General features: G+C 35.5%; 1 long non-coding RNA gene across 1 annotated transcript; it reads left to right on the forward strand.

Moving 5' to 3' along the window:
• Positions 1 to 781: 781 nt before the first annotated feature.
• LOC113299180 lies at positions 782 to 4105 on the forward strand. The gene is made up of 3 exons (XR_003334736.1): positions 782 to 1128; positions 1556 to 2745; positions 2926 to 4105. It is a non-coding gene; the product is annotated as an uncharacterized LOC113299180 (long non-coding RNA).
• Positions 4106 to 6091: the final 1986 nt, after the last annotated feature.

Below are 6091 nucleotides of genomic sequence, written 5' to 3' on the forward strand. Positions count from 1 at the left end.
AAGGAGTTTATAAAGATACAAGATAACTCCTACAATATTCCACAACCGCACTCCCCATAAAGATATGGCAATTAAGCACATGTTCAATTAAGAACTCTCCCCCATTTGATGTCATTCCCAAGAGACAACATGAGCGACCTTACTTTTACGAGAAAATAAGGATTTATTTGGACATTAACAAACCACATGGATTTGTATCCGGTAAACTCGAATAAATTAACCACAAGAAGACCTTATTGATTAATTTAATCAGAAACACTCAACATAAGAAAACTTACGGAGCCATACAGTACTTTCACATAAAGTGGAACAGGGAAATATCAATATTGCGGAATTTTTCAAAAGTTCATTCTATCTTTCATCAATATTTGCATAAAGACATAATACAGTTAACTTTTGAGCATATATGAGATAAGCACAGTTCATGAACGTAAACACATATATATATATCTCATAAGTGATTGCAATATATGAAATCAAAAAGATTAAATACCGCAAAAATCATCTTCCAAATAACTTTAGAATTTAAATAAATAAATCTAAAAACATTGCAAGATGTTACATTGAATAGAGTGACGACCCTGTATATACGTTGAATAGAGTGACGACCCTGTATATATCACTTCCAGGGGATGAAAGGTCGGCATGATATTCAACCTGGGAAGACAACAACTATCCCTAACACGAAACGTCGTCATTGTCGTGCAACAAAAACCCTACCGGCTACATAACTGCAAATTCAGAATTCCAAATCTTCTGACCTAATTTGACATGCAAACAACAAACATTTTTTTGGTTAATTAGCCCTTGAATTTGAATTTTTTGATCTAAAAGACAAGCAAACTATGCCGACTTTCAAATAATAGTATTAATATCCTGCATGAGCATTCTGCCCAAGTTTGAAACGATTATCTAATATCTAAGTTAATATTATGACCCTGAAGAGAAAATATAAAAACCAAAAATTTTTGAAACATGTTAAAAACGGATCTCATATCTTCTGTCATAGGGAAGAAGAAGAAGAACACGAGCTACAATCACCGCTGAAGAGATGTTTGAAGATCTTAGATCATCGTCGTTTTAATTAGGAATCAAATTTAAAGCTATTATCCTTCCGTACATTAAACGGTAAGTTTGATTTCTAGGTTTTATATTTTGATTTTGATTCAAAATTAGTATTATGTTTGATTTTAATTTTGATTATAAGTTTGATCAACTCGTTGATTCAGTATAACTATAAAATTCATTATTATATGATCTTATTCATCGCATCATGATTTTTTATTTTTTATTTCAGTACCAAATTATGATTTGGTGTCGTTTTTGTTCGTAATTTTTTGAATCTAGGATTTTTTGAATCTAAACATATTAATCGTAGTTTATTTTAGCTTAAGTTTGTTCCAATTGAACTATACATGCAGTGACAATCTTATTCCCAATAGTTCAAAATTGGTTTATGAATTTGTTACATGTTTGTATGTTGTTGTTGTTCAATTTTCTTACTTTGTTATTCAATTTTGTTGATTTCTGATGAATTTCGAAATCGTTTGTGTAGTAATCCACTATACAGATTCATACGCTTGCAATCTTAATATTGAGTCAACACTTGAATACTTGAAATCTAGTGTTTGTTTTAGATGGAAGCATTTGTCGCCAAATTCAATTGAGTTTATATGTGATGGAGGTGCTGGACAGAGTATGGTTGTTGATACAGATATGAAGCTTCAGTCGATGATTTCATTGTGTTTTGTTAAGCAGCAAAATTGTTCGGTGTTCAGTCTTCAATTTGTTAAAGAAACTCCTATGATGCATTTGCTTTTATCTGAAGATCTACTAAATTTAAAGTTCTCATTAATGCTCTGGCCCTTTGTGCGTCAATAGTATCTACTAAACGCGTACCTGCTAATGCTTGCGGTACAACACCTGCTAAAGTTGTTATCTTTATCATTTTGGCGTACCTGTTAAAAGAGTGATTAGTTGTAGTTCATCATCTGATCATCGTGCGTACAATAGAATGGTAGAGACTAAGAAAGGTAACAAGTCTGCTGAATGTGAATTTGTTGTAACTGGGGTCGGCCAAGAATCATGGGTGGATGTGATGAAGTTAGCCTTGCAGTACAAAAGTATAATCACTTTTTTGGTCGAAAGATTAGCGTTGTGAAAAGTGATGAGAGTAGATATACGGTGGAGTGTTTTTATGAAGAACATAGTTGTAACTGGAGATTTCATGCATCGCCAAAGACTTCTGGTGGGAAGAACCATTTTGTACTTTGAAGCTACAATGATGAACATACTTGTTGTACCGATTATAGGGATGATATTAGAGACGCTCCCATTACACGTGCCCTTGTCAAGAGTTTGATATTTGAACAAATTAAACACAACCCCAACAAGAAACATCGTGAGATCATCGCTGATTTCAAGAATGATTATTGCTTAAATTTGAGTTACGATCAAGCTCATGCTGGAAAAGAAGAATGTTTAAAAGAATTGTATGGGGAGGAAGCTAATTTTTATAATGTGTTGAAGTGGTTCTGTGATGCCGTGAAGGAAACGAACCCTGGTAGCATAGCTGATTTGGTTTTTGATGATGCAAAGAAATAACTTAAGAGCTTATTTCTAGCCTTGGAAGCTTGCATATTCGGTTTTGAGTATTATCGGCTGGTGATATTTTTGGATGCAACTTTCTTAACCGGAAAGTTCAGTAGATGCCTTATGTCAGCTACCGAAAAAATTCTAATCAAGGTTTGTTTTAAGCTTTATTGATGCACTCTGTTTTTATATCCTTGTCAGTTTTTTTACCGGATGCACTCAGGTGCAACCTGTGTTTTTATATTTGTGTTAGTTTTTTGATGAAATGCACTCAGGTGCAACCTGTGCCTTTTTCCACTTAATCATGGTTGTGTGTGTGTGTGTGTTTTTTAGGAATTTTTTCTTTGCCTTATGGTATTGTTTCCGGGGAAAATATTGATAATTCGCGTTGGTTCTTGGAAAGGTTAAAGTCCATATTGACGACTTCTCGCCCGTTAAACTTCATCTCGGATCGTCCTGATGGCCTTGTTTATGGTATTACCGATATTTTCCCTCAGTCATACCATGGTTTCTGTAATCAACACTTGAAGAACAACGTTCGTACACAGATTAGGAAGAAGAAGGAGGATTATCATACTGCAATGGAATGTTTCATTCAATCTTTTCATTCATCAACCATTGAAGGGTTTCGTGACGGTATGGATAAGTTGAAGGATATAGGTTGCGATGGTCTTCATGAATACTTGAGTGATGTTCCTGTAGAATACTGATCAAAAGCACATTGTAAAGTATGTACATTTGGAGATGTGTTAAAATATTGTTGAATCGTTCAACTCTTGGGTCACTTATCCGAAGAGCTTTCCTGTTGAACGAGATTCGTATCAAGATCATGGATCAGATGAATAAGAGGCGACTGAAAGGTGCGACATATTCAAGGTTTGCCTGTCCGAGGATTGAAAAAAAATCTAGAAGTCTATTCATGATGGTGGCAGTTTGACAATTACCAAGTATGGCGACCTTATTTTTGAAGTACAGGGTGAACACTCATTTGTCGTTGATCTGAATAAGTGGTATTGCAGCTGTAGCAAGTGGTTTACCGGTCAGTTTCCCTGTGATCATGCCATTCAGTGTATGCTTTCATCTAATATCTCCGTCTATGAATTTCCGAATCCGTTTTTCAGCATCAGTTTCTTCCGGGCTTCGTATTCGCAGTCTATCAACCTCATTCCCAATCATAACAAGCTAAGAAGGGTTGCTGCGGGAGATATGGTCCTTCTACCTGATGTAACTGAGAAGAAACGGGGTAGGCGGAAGAAGAAAAGGATTCCTAACACCGGTTCTATCTTCACGAGAGCCATTCAGTGTGGGAACTGCCATACTAAGGCCAGGGACAATAGAAACACATGTCCCCATCCTCCTGCCAAGAAGCCTCGTCTTCTCCCCTCTGCTTGAGAGCAATATCTTCCTTTCTTATCTTTCTATACAGCCTGGTTGCATTTAAAGTAATTCATACTCATTGATACTCACTGCTATATTCATTAATAAATTATAATGTAGTTTTTTCATGGGATGCTTCAGTTATCAAATGTGTTTTGTCCAGTTTTTTTTTTTACATGCACCAAGTTGGTTTTTGTCAGGAACTTTTAGTTTTTGCTAAAGCAGCACCTGGATGCATAATGCACATTTCCAACCATTGTCAGAAAAGTTAGTATTTTTCCAGGCAAGGTTGCACCTGGGTGCATAATTAACAGTCTGACAACATTCAGAATTTACAAACAAAATATGTAATGGCTAGTTATATGAGATTATGTAATGGCTAGTTAGTATTTATCTTCTTTCCTATTAAAAAAAAGTTATCTGAAATTATCTGTCACTAAAGGCTATCAAACAAATGAGGTTCAAAAGAAAGTTTACAAATTAAAAACATAGTTATAAACAACCTAACTAAACGACATCACTAGTCTTCTTTCTTCCAACAACTTCTTTCATCTTGTAGAATTTCATAGACAACTTGTACGCATTCTGTCCGCACCTTTTCCATTACAGTTTCTTGGTTTTGAAATTCATATCCAAAATTCATCACCCAATACATGAAGTACAGAACATACATTCCAGAATTGAGACTACTGCGAAACAATTAGAGTATGAGTTAATGACTATTTACTTTATTAAATATAAATGCAATTTAATTAAAAATACAATCATCGAAATCTGAGTTGAAGGCCTTACTTTGGTTCCTGTTGTGGACAAATTTTTGGGTATAACTCGACGTTGACCTGGTTTACATCCACATCCATTGGAGCATAAAGTTCACTAAGCTCCTTGTATACTCTTCTCGCCATAATCTTTGCATCCTCAAGAGATTTGGTTCCTGTGTTATGCACAAGTAAATTGTATTGACGCCACATTGGATCTTGAAAGTCAAAGTGTAGCAGAGTGAAGTGTTCTCTATATCCAGGCTTCTCTGCAATTTCACAATGGTGTTTCATTAGGATCAACAGGTGATCCACTTTCTTAACGTCCACATTCTTGAGCACACCATCTATCGTCATCCTTGTCTCCGATGATTCACCATCCATGGTTACATTGAACTGGAAACACAATGCCACTAATCAATTCATATAAAAAAACAAAAAAAACTAGGTTCTTGAGTGCATCTAGTGTTTTTGCTAACTGATTCTAACAATAACATTTGGGGTTGGTGTATCTAGTGTTTCCCAATGTTGATTCACAAAGGGATTCAAAAGATTCAGAAAAAATTACCCATGCTAGTGTGCTGAGAAACACAGTCGGGAGAATACTATTTGAACTGCTGGTGTTTTCAAACTTCTGCATCCATTTACGCATCTTGAACTCGATGATTTCATTTTCCACCGACTGATTGAACAACATCTGTTGGATGTATTCTCCCGTAATAAACCTTCTGAAATCACCTTCAATATACTTCAGCACGTAGTCTCTTCACCATCATTTCGTCATTCATATTGTTAGTCCCAGCTTAAGCTTAACAAAAACAGTCGCGCAAATTTATTTATTTTTTTATAGAAAGTGTGCGTATACCTTAATGTGCCACATTTGTAGTACTCTTTGATCAACTTTGCTTCAGTTTTTTCATCACTTGTGTTGAGTAAGCATGCCACAATTTGTTTCTCTTATCCAATTTCTTCAACTTTTCTTCAGTCTTTTGTTTTTTCTATTCACCTGTAACCAATCTTATTCACTGTAGCTAAAGGTATTGCGTTTATAGGTTCCTAAACTACAGGTACTTCTGCTACCGGTTCCTCGACTACAGGATCCACATGGATGTTTCCGAGATTCTTCAGGTGGTACCACTTTTTTCTTCTCTTGAGTCACGTTCAGATTGAAAGATGGAGGGGTGTAAATAACAACTGGAAGTGGAGAACCACCATGAAGTGGTGTTCGTAGGGCCTGATTTTCTCTCAACATTTGTACCGGACTCTTTAATTCTCCTATTTCACCCTTCAAATCCAAAATTATCTTGTCCTTTACTTTAAATTCATTTTTCAATTCTTGTACTTCGGCTTTCAAAGTTTGAACC

Source organism: Papaver somniferum, chromosome 7, assembly GCF_003573695.1.
Source record: "Papaver somniferum cultivar HN1 chromosome 7, ASM357369v1, whole genome shotgun sequence".
NCBI classification, from domain to species: Eukaryota; Viridiplantae; Streptophyta; class Magnoliopsida; order Ranunculales; family Papaveraceae; genus Papaver; species Papaver somniferum.